This window comes from Bos grunniens, chromosome 6 (genome assembly GCF_055505025.1).
Source record: "Bos grunniens cultivar Pamir isolate PY7600 chromosome 6, Bosgru_T2T1.0, whole genome shotgun sequence".
Lineage (NCBI taxonomy): Eukaryota > Metazoa > Chordata > Mammalia > Artiodactyla > Bovidae > Bos > Bos grunniens.
In genome coordinates this window covers 81,621,284-81,636,715 of record NC_141170.1, presented here as the reverse complement: position 1 = coordinate 81,636,715, position 15,432 = coordinate 81,621,284, and the positions used below count along the sequence as shown (strand labels likewise).

The 15,432-nt window shown below is 39.7% G+C and overlaps 1 long non-coding RNA gene across 1 annotated transcript in view; it reads left to right on the top strand.

Moving 5' to 3' along the window:
- The window catches only part of LOC147370932 (uncharacterized), a 78,356-nt gene that overhangs the window by 2,595 nt on the left and 60,329 nt on the right, over positions 1 to 15,432 (top strand). The window lies entirely within an intron of this gene.

Genomic DNA, 15,432 nt, shown 5'->3' with positions numbered 1-15,432 from the left:
AATATATATCCTCATACTCATTAGCAAAGTATATGAAGTGGGAGCCACCTGTGACCTGGAGACCAAGACAATTTATATAATACCTATTTTAATAGCTAACATTTACTGAAAACTAAAACGAGCCAAACACTGTTCTAAAAATTTGACATGTATTCAATTATTTAAGCTAACAATAACCCTGTGGAGTGAGGTAGCATTACCAGTCCTGTTTTATAGATTAGGAAATAGACACAAGTTCAAATGATTTGTCTCAGAATTCCTAGGTGTTCAGGGGCAGAACCAGGATTAGCAGCCAGGCAATGTAGCTCTAGAGCCAGAGTCTATACCACCTTGAATAAGTTTCTATTCTTTTATCTTATTGCAGAACAATCTACACGGAGTTGATATGAACGCTAATCATAGTATTATATTGGGCTCAACAAAATGATGTTTAAAAGACTAACATTTTATTATGGATAAAGGTACATGTTTATACTTTGGTAAGTGTGTTAAGAGAATCCAGTGAGTTTGTTTAAGTCTAGAAAGCCAATGGATTGAAAAGGAAAATTGACATAACTTTGGATGACCCATCTGTTGGTTTTTATACTAAATATTTTACTAACCACCACACAGACATATTACAATCAATATGAAAATTTAAAATTTACACCATTCTTTGGTGGTACTTAAGAGAAAAATACTTCTAATAGGAAAAATAAGCTGAATACTGTTGTAATTTTCAATCATTTCAAAGTAAAAGCTTTGGTGAAATAAAACTATTAAATATATTCTAAAATCCTGGGCTATTATCCTCTAAATTAATGCAATTTAAAGAACCTTAATCCTAGTCATGATTTAGCTTCTAAGCATTCTAGCGATCAGGACAGTATAAGCCATGTATCTAATGACTTACGCTGATCAGTAGAAATATCAGCACAGATGAGGTTTGACAGCATAACTCTGATCATATTATCCTTATTCTGTCTTATAAGCAAAAGTATAGAGTAAAATTGAAGTCTTCAAGTCATTGTGGACATTGATAATATTGGTAGTCAAACCAGAGAGAAAACTGCTACCAAGCCCCAAATTTTAGTTGTTCATTTCTAGAGCTTAGTAACACACTTTCTTTTTATAAAACAAAGCACTAAATATTACATAGTTATGCCCACTGGAGAATACTTTCAATACGCATTTCTCTTCAAAAGCAATATTCCTACCCGAATGGCATGCATCTTAAAAATGTAAACTATGTTATAAGGCTATTTGCTATCAAGAGAATTGTTACCTGGGGATCTTTGACCTTCAGAATACCTGGTTTCTTCTGCAGGATTAGCAGTCTTTGGGTATTTTGCTGAAATTTAAAGTTTGTTAGAGTACCCAATGGCCAATCAGCACTGGCTCACTTAGCACTAGAAAACAATTTGCTACCAGTGCCCACAGATAACCATAGGGGGCAGAGTAATTTTAATCTAAAAATGTTTTTGTGGTAAAAAGCTGCTATCAAATGTTCCAGAAAATGGGATAAACAGAAAATATAAATACCTCAGCTTGGTATATTATGTTGTCAAATAATTAAAAGTGATTTCAGAACTATTAGTTCTTGCTGAGTAACTCGCAAGTTTATAAATAGAAAACATTGTAGCTATTCTTTTGTGTAGAAAGTTTGTAATTTCAATTGTGCCTGAATTAAATTCAGCAATATTTAAGAAAAATGCATTTGAGTTTCTATTATGTGACAGGCATTAGGGAAATAGCAGCAGCAGTGAGCTGAAACAGGAAAAAGAATCCCGGTCTTCACGGAGTTTATAAGCCGGTGGGGAGACAAGCAATAAACAACATAAATAAGTAAAATACATTATGTTGGGTAGTGACACAGGCTCAGTCTAAGAAGAAAAAGTGTTGCTAGGAGATGACAAAAACAAGCACTGTGAGTGGGAACATTAGGTGAAATTTTAGATTAAGAGGCCCAGGAAGGCCTTGTTGAGAAGGTGACTTTCCAGTAAAGACCTGTAGACATATGACTTTGTAGTGGAAGAACATTCTAGGCAAAAGAAAGAGAAGAGGAGACTTCTCGGGGACAAGAGCCTGCTGGCTTATTTCAAGACAGGAAAGAGGTCACTTTGGCTGGATGGACTGCAAAGGGGAATAGCAGGAAATGAGACCAGAGGGGTATTAGATGGCAGGTGATGTCGTGCCCCTGGGTCATCAGGAAACTCCTGACTTCACTTGAGTGAGAAGGAAGCCCTTAGAGGTCTTGGGCAAAGGAGGAATTGAAGGAGGGACTGAGTAGGAAAAGGCAGAGTCTGGCAAGCAAGCTCTTGCAGTAATCCGGTCATGAGACATTTGACACTTGAACCAGAAGAGATGGTGAGAAGTGGTCACATTCTAGATTTATTTTGAAAGTAAAGCCAATAGGAATGACTGGTATACTGGATGTGGCTATGAGAGAAAATCAAGAATCAAGGATGGCACCACGGTTTTCCCTTTGAGCGACTGGAAGAATAAAGTTACACTATGGTATTGTTATGGGGGAAGGAAACATTGAGAGTTTGGGTTTGTACGTGAATGTTATAAAATGGTCAACTTAGGACACTGACTTTTTCAATGAAACAAGTAGCACATGCTACTGGAATAAGCATTTTTAGGGCAGTTTTTTGGTCCAGTCTGCCTGCCAAAATCATGATTGCAAGAGTTCAGGAGGTTCCATTTAGTTTAAAATATTATACTACCTGGAAGGATAATTTATGTTAGAATTTTATGTGAAACATCAATAAAAGGTAGTGTAAGAATTTTGAACTCATGCCAAACAATGAAAACTACCTATGAAGTGGAGTGAAGTGAAAGTTACTCAGTCGTATCCGACTCTTTGTGACCCCATGGACTATACAGCCCATGGAATTCTCGAGGCCAGAATACTGGAGTGGGTAGTCTTTCCCTTCTGCAGGGGATGTTCTCAACCCAGGGATGGAACCCAGGTCTCCTGCATTGCAGGTGAATTCTTTACCAGCTGAGCCACAAGGAAAGCCCAAGAACTACCTATAGCTTAACACAATTTCAGTTCAGTTCAGTCGCTCAATCCTGTCCGGCTTTTTGCGACCCCATGAATCACAGCACGCCAGACCTCCCTGTCCATCACCAACTCCTGGAGTTCACTCAGACTCACGTCCATCAAGTCAGTGATGCCATCCAGCCATCTATCTCATCCTCTGTCATCCCCTTCTCCTCTTGCCCCCAATCCCTCCCAGCATCAGAGTCTTTTCCAATGAGTCAACTCTTCACATGAGGTGGCCAAAGTACTGGAGTTGCAGCTTTAGCATCATTCCTTCCAAAGAAATCCCAGGGCTGATCTCCTTCAGAATGGACTGGTTGGATCTCCTTGCAGTCCAAGGGACTCTCAAGAGTCTTATTCAACACCACAGTTCAAAACCATCAATTCTTCGGCGCTCAGCTTTCTTCACAGTCCAACTCTCACATCCATACATGACCACTGGAAAAACCATAGCCTTGACTAGATGGACCTTTGTTGGCTAAGTAATGTCTCTGCTTTTGAATATGCTATCTAGGTTGGTCATAACTTTTCTTCCAAGGAATACGCATCTTTTAATTTCATGGCTGCAGTCACCATCTGCAGTGATTTTGGAGCCCCCAAAAAATAAAGTCTGACACTGTTTCCACTGTTTCCCCATCTATTTGCCATGAAGTGATGGGACCAGATGCCATGATCTTCATTTTCTGAATGTTGAGTTTTAAGCCAACTTTTTCTCTCTCCTCTTTCACCTTCATCAAGAGGCTTTTTAGTTCCTCTTCACTTTCTGCCATAAGGGTGGTGTCATCTGTATATCTGAGGTTATTGATATTTTTCCCGGCAATCTTGATTCCACCTTGTGCTTCTTCCAGCCCAGCATTTCTCATGATGTACTCTGCATGTATCATACTATAAATGGTATGTAATGAGATTTCAATGTAAGCTCCCAATTTATTCTAACTTTCAAAACACAAAAAGTAAAAGAAAACAAGCACAACAGCCCTTGGGTGGCTTTAGCTGAGAGAGTGATTTATTTTCTAGTTCAGGCTGAATCCCTATTTTTGCTTTCCCAAATTCTGCAGATCCTCTTTTGAGTGTCTGAAGCTGGTTCTTACAACACTTGCCAGGATTAGAGTTTTAGCTCTTGGGCTGGGCTGCCTGTTGATTCACAACCATTTAACAAAGAAGTTTAGAGTATTTGAACATTGTCATTGACAGTGGAGATATTTAACTGGTAGCTTTGGAGTCAAACAGACCTGAGTTCAGATACTGACTCTTACCTCTTGTTTGCTGTGGTCAGTTTCTTAAGCAACTAAACTGAACTTCTGTAAGCCTCAATTTCTCCATCTGAGAATGGACAGCTTGATAATAAGCTAAACTTTCATTGAGTGATTACTAAGATCCAAGTATTATTCTTAGTGTGGTCTTTAACTCACTTAATGTTTACAAAAACTCTATATTGTAGATACTGTTACTGTCATTCTGATTTCAGTGATAAGACATAAGCAATTATGTGAAGTGACTTGCTTAAGGTCATATATCCAGCTAATATAAACAGCCAGAATTTACAATTTGGCAATCTGACTCCAAAGTGAGGTTTGAAAACCACTAAACTGTACTATCTCATAAAGTCAGCATACACATTAAATTGACAAATGTTCATAATTCTAAACTAAATGATAAGTATGTGATAGCTACTCATCCCACCCATTCTCCCATCATTATATAGTAATCCTGTATTCAGATGACATCCTTCTGTATCTCTTTTCTGTCCTCTGTTTTACTACCATGTTTCCTTTTATGACTCATTTGATAAGGGAAAAAAATAATCAATGAAATAGTGAAAGAAATAATAGAGTTGAAGTATAAGAGCATATGGTGGGCTATTTCCCTAGACATCGCAAATATTAATGACCACAATTTCATCAAAATGTAAAGGATTTGACTGATACAGAAAAAGGCTAACAAGGAAATGGAAGTAAAGGAAGGGAGAGGCCAGCCAATAGTGTTCAGTCAACTGTAAGACTGAACAGAAGCATACAGCTACATAACACATTCACAAATTTCTATAACAATTAGAAAGTCTGAAATGTTTTAAGGTTTTGTCCTCTTATTATAGAAGAGGACTAGAAAAGAAATTTCCTGAACTAGAAAAGAAATCATTCTCTCTCCTTTGCCTTTCCTTTTCAAAAAAATTTAGTATAAGAGATTTCCCCTTCATTTAAGTGTTGAGAAAGTGTTCAATTCTATCTAGATGAATCTGTGTTCTATGAGAGAAAATTCATAGACTATTAAGAGAAAAGTTAACTTAGCTACCGGCCCTACCAAGGAGTAAACTGGGAGTAGCTAAATATATATGCACTCCCAAAGCTAAAGTGAATTCAAAGCTCAAAAAATAAAAATGCAACTTGAGCTTTAAATTTGGAACCTACAATTGACTAAAGCAAAAAAAGAGAGAGAGAAAAAAAAATGAGCCTATTTTGGCTGAAAGTTTGCAGAGAAGAAACCATGGGGTAAAAACAGAGCATTTACTGAAGTTCTGTGAAATAGAGATGTTACATCTACTGTCTTAAAACTTGCCCCCTGATTGAGCTTGAGCTTCAAAAACTCAACATAAATTTCCTAAATGTTTATCTGTAATAAACAATTTTGCCGTAACATTTCTTAACAATGTGTTAAGAAATTATCTAATTATCTAATTATCTAATGTGTTAACACATTAGATAATACAGTTTTGTGTCTCATTGCAGGGCTTTAGAGGTATGTATATACTATACATATTTCTGACTAAAATAATGCTCTGTTTTCTAATTTATATACACAATAAATATAAAGAGTTTTCCCTCCTGAATCAGTGGCGGGGGCGGGGGGCTTCACAGTGTTGTGAATGAAAAAGGGGGACCCTTGTTGAGCATCTCCTCTTTACCATATGGACCCTTAAAGACTTGTCAAGGCTGAAGACTTGTCAAGGCTTTAAGCATTTCATAGAAGAATTATTCCCTATTGATTTCCAGAAGTGAGTCTGAAATGGGTCTGTTGAAGCTTGCTGTGTTTTTAACAGAGGGAAACACTTGTTTTAAATATGTTCACTCATGAGGATCAATATTCATCCTGAGTTTTAGAAAGGTCACTTTTTAAAACGTCACTTACAACTTTCTCATCTACCCCAAAATTATGTTTATTTTTGGTTTTATACTGTTTTTCTCTTGGTGTTTGGGAATTTCAACAGATGTACATACAAATTTTAGCCAGATATGGAACCACAAAGACTCATGGAACCACAAAGAGTCACAGACAGTGTGAAGCTAACCGTGTTCGTTGCTCTAGGCTATTTGTTTACAATTCAGCTATTACTAGCAAAGAAAGATATGTCAATATAATTTACTTTTATTTTTATATTAGAAAGATGTCTTGTTACACCTTAAAGTGTAACTCAGAGGGTGTGGTTCAAATGTAATTATAATGACACCAGACTTTTCCTTCAGGACATGGTGACATTACTGGAAGTAGCTGTAAAATTTTGTTGTGTGACCTCAAGGGGGAAATATCTTTCATTCCCAAATAGTCCTTACCATTTTGTTTTACAGGACCAAGCATCCTCTTAAGAGAGAGAACATGATGACGTACACCAGCTAGTTTTTCATTGTATTGGACACATGCTGTTTTCTTACCTGATTTGGGCATATCTAGTCTTTTCAGTTTTTAAACTTCATGTTAATCTGTATTGTGTTATCATTTTACTTTAGCTGTTTTCTTATGACTATCTTAATTTTCACGAACCCAGGTTGTCTCTGTGCTTGTTTGTTCTTGTTTCAGTTATCTATTGCCATGTAACAAACTACATCCAAATTTAGTGGTTTAAAGCACCCACTGATTATTTTCTCTCAAGTGACTATAGGGTGACTTGGCTCAGCTGTGTGGTCCTTACTAGATCTCTTATTTGGGACATTCAGACTGAGTGGGTGCAGGAGTTCTCTGAAGACTTAATTAGGCTACACCATCTAAGATGGTGCTTTGGTGCTTCTCCATATGACTTTCTCCAGTAGAACCAATTGAACTTCTTATATGGTGGATCAGGACTTAAAATAACTCCATGGGTTAAAAGCTCTTTAACTGGGGCTTCCCTGGTACTCAGTGGTAAAGAATCCACCTATCAGTGCAGGAGACATGGGTTTGATTCCTTATCTAGGAAGATCCTGCATGCTTCTTGCTAGCATGGGTCAGCAAACTTCTCTGTAAAGGACCAGATAGTAAATATTTTTGTTTTTGTGGGCCACGTGGAGCTCGTGTGCCACAACTATCGTGCCTGTGCTCTAGAGCCTGGGAATTACAAGTACTGAGCCCACATTCTGCAACCATAGAATTATACGGCATAAGTAATGGTTTATGTTATGCTGTTGATTTTCTATAACTGTCCTACAGCTAGAATCAAGATTAAGCTTTCCCTCAGCTTGCTAAGAGGTGAGCTGCTGCTGCTAAGTCGCTTCAGTCGTGTCCGACTCTGTGCGACCCCATAGACGAAAGCCCATCAGGCTCCCCTGTCCCTGGGATTCTCCAGGCAAGAACACTGGAGTGGGTTGCCATTTCCTTCTCCAATGCATGAAAGTGAAAAGTGAAAGTGAAGTTGCTCAGTCATGTCCAACTCTTCACGACCCCGTGGACTGCAGCCTACCAGGCTCCTCCATCCATGGGACTTTCCAGGCAAGAGTACTGGAGTGGGTTGCCATTGCCTTCTTCCTAAAAGGTGAGACATGCCTGAAAATCTCTGTCATGAAATTTCAAAAGATAATTACGATAATAAAAATATTATCTTCAATATTGTTTATTAAAGATAAATAGCATTCTTGATGTGTTCAGGTTGGGGAAGTATCAGAAGCATTTTATTAAGTGGCTGCAAAAAAGAAATAACTCACAGATTGCTCTACCAAATACCAGAAATTTTACCACATGTTTTGTGAGTTCATTGATAGTTGGCTTGTATCCAAAGTGATTAACAACAGCTAAAATTTTAAATTGGGCTTCCCAGGTGGCCCAGTGATAATCTGCCTACCAATGCAGGCGACAGGGATTCAGTCCCTGGGTTGGGAAATATGCTAGAGAAGGAGATAGTAACCCACTCCAGTATTCTTGCCTGGAAAATCCCATGGACAAAGGAGCCTGCAGTCCATGGGGTCATAAAAGAGTCAGACACAAATTAGTAACTAAACAACAACAACAACAAAAATTTTAAATTAATCAATTCTTTATGGTTATGACTTTATACAGTCATCTAAAATGGGAGTTAGCAAACTCTGACCTGTGGGCCAAATCTGGCCCAACATTCGTTTTTGCATATAGAGAGAGTTTTATTGGAACACAGCCATGCATATTTGTTTACATTTTGTCTATGGCAGTTTTGCTACAGTGACAGATTTAAGGAGTTGTGACAGAAGCCATATGGCCTGCAAAGCCAAAAATATTCATTATCTGGTCCTTTACAGAGACAGTTTGCTGACCCATGACTAAAATAAAATAAAAAGGTTGAATTTGTATTTTTTTTAAAAGATAAGACATAGCACAGGGAACTCTATTCAATATTCTGTAATGGCATGTATGTGAAAATAATCTTTAAAAAAAAGAGTGGATATATGTACATGTTTAGCTGCTTCACTTTGCTGTACACCTAAAACTATTAAAATGTTGTGAATCAATTCTACTCCAATAAAAAAATTTTAGAAAAAGAGATAAGACAAATTCTGCACATATTGATGGAGGGCTTATCTTCCTGGATCCTGGGAGTTATGAAATACAGGAAGGAAAGCCTCCTGAAATAAAGCAGAATACGAAAGAATGAAATTTGTATGGAACTTTCATTGTTAGAACAACAAGTCAAGTTAATGAGTTTCTAACCCATTGAGGATTTTAAAGATATAGGGGAGAAAATATTTACAAGTACTTGTATTTGGATAAACAAAAGTGATTGTTTCATGGTTTCCTTTTGATCAACGTTGATTCTTTTTTTAAAGTGAAATTCACATTTCTCGACATTAGACTATCCTTTTCAGAAGAGTGTATTTGTATTTTTCTGCTTTTTTTTTGTATCTTTGTTATTTCTTCTCTTTATCATTCAGAGAGATTCACTTTACCTAGAGATGGATTGGGTTTTGTTTTGTTTTATCTTTTTTAATAAGGGGAATCCAAATGGAAAGAAAGTCAACATTTGGTTTTATAGTTCTGAAATAGGCTCTTGAAACTTTCAGCAGAAGCAGTCATTTGGAAAGCTGAAGCTTTAGTTTTGCAATGTGAAAATCTATTTAAGAGTGGAAGATCAGATCAGTCGCTCAGTCGTGTCCAACTCTTTGCGACCCCATGAATCGCAGCACGCCAGGCCTGTCCATCACCAACTCCCGGAGTTCACTCAGACTCATGTCCATCGAGTCAGTGATGCCATCCAGCCATCTCATCCTCTGTCGTCCCCTTCTCCTCCTGCCCCCAATCCCTCCCAGTATCAGAGTCTTTTCCAATGAGTCAACTCTTCACATGAGGTGGCCAAAGTACTGGAGTTGCAACTTTAGCATCATTCCTTCCAAAGAAATCCCAGGGCTGATCTCCTTCACAATGGACTGGTTGGATCTCCTTGCAGTCCAAGGGACTCTCAAGAGTCTTCTCCAACACCACTGTTCAAAAGCATCAATTCTTCGGCACTCAGCCTTCTTCACAGTCCAACTCTCACATCCATACATGACCACAGGAAAAACCATAGCCTTGACTAGACGAACCTTTGTTGGCAAAGTAATGTCTCTGCTTTTGAATATGCTATCTAGGTTAGTCATAACTTTCCTTCCAAGGAGTAAGCGTCTTTTAATTTCATGGCTGAAGTCACCATCTGCAGTGATTTTGAGTGGAAAGGGTGATAGAAAATCAACAGGGCCAGCCACGAAAGAGGCAGGGTATAGACTCTATGTTTCAATAATAAATTGAAAGGTCCAAGAGGGATATGGGAGAAGGCGATGGCACCCACTCCAGTGCTCTTGCCTGGAAAATCCCATGGACGGAGGAGCCTGGGAGGCTGTAGTCCATGGGGTTGTGAAGAGTCGGACACGACTGAGCAACTTCACTTTCACTTTTCACTTTCACACATTGGAGAAGGAAATGGCAACCCTTTCCAGTGTTCTTGCCAGGAGAATCCCAGGGACGGCGGAGCCTGGTGGGCTGCCGTCTATGGGGTCGCACAGAGTCAGACACGATTGAAGTGACTTAGCAGCAGCAGCAGCCAAAAGGTCACACAGAGTCGGACACGACTGAAGTGACTTAGCAGCAGCAGCAGCCATATTAAATATGGCTTTTCCTAGCTGCCAGCTGGGGAGGATATTGGTTGAGGCATCATGATGGAGGAGGTAAGAGGGACTTGAAGTGAGGAGATAGGCCCTGGAGTGACCACAGGGAGAGGGGCAAAGTCATCTCTCAGAAGCAGTTATCTTGTGGCTATGCTAATATCCAGACCAACCACCCCTGAAGTGTGGCATGTGCTGGGAGGCCAATTAGCGTCTCATTGCCTGGGGAGGGCCCACGTGTTTCCATGAATTGTCTCGCAGAAATAGCCCTGTTTCATGCTCCAGGACCCTTCTTAGTCCATTCAAACTCCCTTTTCTTATGTGGCCAGCCTTCTTTAAATGGTCCGGGACACTCCTAAGCCTCCCAAACTTTAGTATTTAGAAGAGGCGTTTAGAGGAGTAGCTCTCTGACAACTTTGCACATCTCCATGTAAACCATATGGGCAAGAACTGACTGCAGTCCAGCATTAGTCTGTGATTTCTCCTGGAGCAAGAAGGGATGAGCAGCCAGCTGAGGAGATGCTCTAGGCAGACCCCTTCTCTGTCTTACAGGAGATAACCACAAGGTCATTTCTCATCCACCTCCCTAGTTTCAGTTGAGTATAGGACTTTCAATTTATCCCCACTTGCCTTGCCTTAGGGTTTAGTTGCAGACCTCAGCATAAGTCTTTCTGCTTGGCTGGGCTTTCCCAGTGGCTCAATGGTAAAGAACCCACCTGCCAAAGCAGGAGACACAGGTTCAGTCCCTGGGGTGGGAGGATCCCCTGGAGAGGGAGACAGCAACTCACTCCAGTATGCTTGCCCATGAACAGAGGAGCCTGGTGGGTTACAGTCCGTGGACTACAGTCTTTTGGGGTCCCAAAAGAGACATGACTTAGAAACTGAATAACAATCTCCTTGGCTAGAGGCGAGAGCTGGTCGCTTATCAGCAGAACGACCCAGGACCCGTGCTGTCTGTCGTCTGGCCTCTCTGGTTCAGGGTCTCCCATGGGACCAGGGATGCAGGGAAAGGACCTCATGCTGACCCTGCTCTTGCTCTCGTGTGAACTACTTGACTCCACCAGAGCTCAGTCTCCCTACTGGCTGAATCTGTGGAATTTCAGTGACCAAACCCAATAGCTGCAGTTAGGTCTTCATGGCGCTGTTAGAATCACACTGCCATGTGGGCATGCTTGACTGCTCAAAAGGGACAAGGTATTGCCCTATTTTGGCAACAGCATAAAAGGAGATTTTCCTTGCTTAGTAGCAGTTGCTGTTCTCAAACAGATTTTTTTTTTGATCACCTGAGCATGACATGAAAGCTGTTAAGTTTTATCTTATTAACTCTGAAGAGCAAGGAGTAAAACATTGTCATGGTTGTTACACATGCTCTTATTGAAAGTTTCCTCTTCTGATTCCCAGATAGATTCACTTATCTTAACAGGGTATCCTTTCTGTATGAAGAAAGAAGCTCTGAGAGGTACCCAGGGCATGAACCCTGGACCAGTCTCCTTTCCTCCACTTACCAGTCCTATTGTCTTAGGCAAGTTACTAAAGATCTCTAACTCAGTGCGCTTACCTATGAAATGGAGTTGACTGTAAGAATTGAGTGAAGTAATATATGTAACATTCATCCTAAAGGAATATATGTAACAGTCCATATATAAATAATATACGTAACAGTCCATCCTAAAGGAGATCAGTCCTGGGTGTTCATTGGAGGGACTGATGTTGAAGCTGAAACTCCAGTACTTTGGCCACCTGATGCGAAGAGCTGACTCATTTGAAAAGACCCTGATGCTGGGAAAGATTGAGGATCGGAGGAGAAGGGGACGACAGAGGATGAGATGGTTGGATGGCATCACCAACTCAATGGACATGGGTTTGGGTGGACGCCGGGAGTTGGTGATGGACAGGGAGGCCTGGTATGCTTCAGTTCATGGGGTTGCAAAGAGTTGAACATGACTGAGTGACTGAACTGAACTGAACTGAATATATGTAACATACTTAGAAACCAACTGAAACTTAACAAGTGTCTAATAAATGCTACTGATTATATTAATGAAAATTGTGTTTCTTAAATCTTAAGGTGCATGAGAATCACCTGCCCACCTCCACCACCCCCGTTTCTGATTTAATAGATCTTGAATGGAGTTCCAGACTTTGTACTTCTAACACGTTTTCTCATGATACTAATACTGCTGTTCTGATGGCTACACTTTCAGAACTACTGGGTTAGGATGTAACTTTCAGAAAAAAAATTATAGAAACCCATTAGTAAAGTGGGTTAAAAAAAAATAGAAGTTAATTTCTAGGGGTTGGCTGTCCAGGACTGGTATCATGCTCCTTAAAGCCAGACCTTTTCTACCTTGTGATCTTGTCATCCAAAGACTGTCACAGATGGCTCACCACCATGGTTGAATTCCAGCCATGAGGGAGAAATGGGAGGAAGAGAAAGAGGATAACATCTATCTTGAGGGAGACAATCAAGAGCTTGTACACATTTAACCGCGCCAGAACTTAAATCAAATGGACACATCTAGCTCCAAGGGAAGTGGAAGAAATTAGAATTTATTCTGTAACCACTGGCTTGGCTAAAACCCCCCAGATTTCAGAGAAATAAGGGTGAACAGATACTGACTGGCACCTAGGATCTCAGTCACAGCCACAGACTGCTTTCTACCATTAAACAAGGATTAAATAATTTTCTATGTGTAGGAGAGTATAAATATCCAACTTTATTACCACCACCACCCCATATAAGCATAACTTATTTCACTTTTTATCTTTTCTCCATTCAAAGGAGTCATTTGATTCACTCTTGGGGGAAGGATTATCTTTCTCTGGGAAAAGTTAAAATGTTCCTCTTCTTTTTTTAATAATTTGGATCAAGTTTCTTCCAGGTGAGCCTTCAATAGATACTATGAGGAATTACAGAAAATAGAGCTTCTGGTAGGGAAGATCAAAGGGAATTTGGAGCAAGAGGCCAGGGAGGCTTAATGGCAGGAAGAGATTGGAACTCTGACATGGAAGTAGGAAAAGTATTTCAAGAGGGTTCTTCCATGCAGAAGATACTACATGATACAGAGAAGAGAGCGGCTATGAAGGGCATCATTAGGGTTTGCTGTGGTGATTTAGTCACTAAGTTATGTCTGACTCTTTCGACCCCATGGACTGTAGCCCACCAGCCTCCTCTGTCCGTGGGATTCCCCAGGCAAGAACATTGGAGTGGGTTGCCATTTCCTTCTCCAGGGGATCTTTCCAACCCAGGGATCAAACCCAGGTCTCCTCCTGCATTGCAGGAAGATTCTTTACTGACTGAGCCACTAGGAAAGCCTACAAGTGTGCAGGGACTGTGTTAAATCATAGCCCTCACCCCCACCTCCTAGTCTTTATCCAAGAACTTCATCTCCATGGACCCTGGGTAGCTGATGGTACACAGGCCTTACTATCTGATTACCCGTTTGTGCTAGTTTCTGGACTCAGTTTTAATCTTTCCTCTGCTACCACTGCACACTCCAAGTGAAGGCCTTGCCACAGTGCTCCTTTAAAAATTATGGTGCAAGCCTGAAGGGGATTCCTAGATGCTTGAGCAATGGTGGAGAACAGTCACCATTCTGCACTCAGGAACTGAAGTGTACTAACTTGAATCCTTGAGATAGAATAGTGAACACCCATATTACACGTCAAAAGCAAAGCAAACAAACAAACTTAAAAGAAAAGATTAACCGATTTTTGTATATAGCAATGGACTAGACTGCATGGACTGTGTTAGTTGCTCAGTCATGTCCGACTCTTTGAGACCCCATAGACTATAGCCCGCCAGGCTTCTATGTCCATGGAATTTTCCAGGCAAGAATACTGGAGTGGATTATCATTCCCTTCTCCAGAGGAACTTCCCAACCCAGGGATCAAGCCCTGGTCTCCTGCCTTGCAGGCAGAGTCTTTTAAGATTTGAGCTACAGGGAAGTCTTATATAATAATGAATAACTTCAAAATAATAATAAAGTTCAGAGATTTCAGCAATCCTTTCCAAATCTAAGATTTTATGATTCTATGATATATTGAGTTAGTTTATGACAATGTCACAAATAAATAGGAAAAATTACCTATATCACCTAATAAATATTTATCACACTATTCCCAAGGCGTCCATCTAATCAAAAGTTTTTGCTTACAAAGATTCATTAGGACAAGAAAAAAAAGTTCTATGAATTCTCAAAAGGCAATTTTTATGGTCAGGTAATTCTATTACAATCAGACACATCTAAGTGTTAAGATACAGAAAAGAAAGGACTGGAAAGGAGAGAGGTTATGATGATCTGGGTATCTCACAATGTTTTGGATTCTGAATAGCAATCCAGTGTACACAGCAAACAGTGTACTCAGCAGAGTACACTCCATATGTAGGTGAGGGAACAAGGACTAAGGAAGGAAGCTCTGGATATCTCCATCATTCAAGCCCACTAATTCTAGGTTTCATGCATTTTGCACAATACCAAACAGCCTATATAGAAAGGTATACCAAAAATATCAGAGGATCCTTGTTTTGGAAATATTCTTTAGGGCTCAAGTCATAAAATATAGCTGGTTCTAAGAAATTTGTTCAACAAGTCCTCATCATTAAAGATTTTCTGACCACTCATGGCTTAACATCCATTCCTAATGAATACATACTAATGAATATAGCATTCCTGATGAACATAGGCTAATGGTTAAGAAACAGGTCCTAAAGCTAGGCTACCTATGTCTTAACTTCAGTTTTGCCATAATGATCTGGTGCAAGCTGCTTAACCTCTTTGTTCCTCAGCCCCTTTGTCAATAATATTGGCAATGACAATAAAACCTACCTGATAAAGTTTTGTGAGGATTTACTGAGTTAGCAATAAGTGATATTATGGGAATCATTGGGAAAATTTGAATATGGACTGTGTATTAGAAAATATTAGCATACCTATGTTAAATTTCTTGAGAATGAGAATGATATGGCAGCTATATAGGAGAATTCCTTGTTCTAATACTAAATGCTGAAGTATTTAAGGGTGAAGCATTATGATTCCATGATGTCTACAATCACTCTTTAATGGTTTGGCAAAGTATATATGTATGTATGTGTGTATATGTATATCTCTCTTG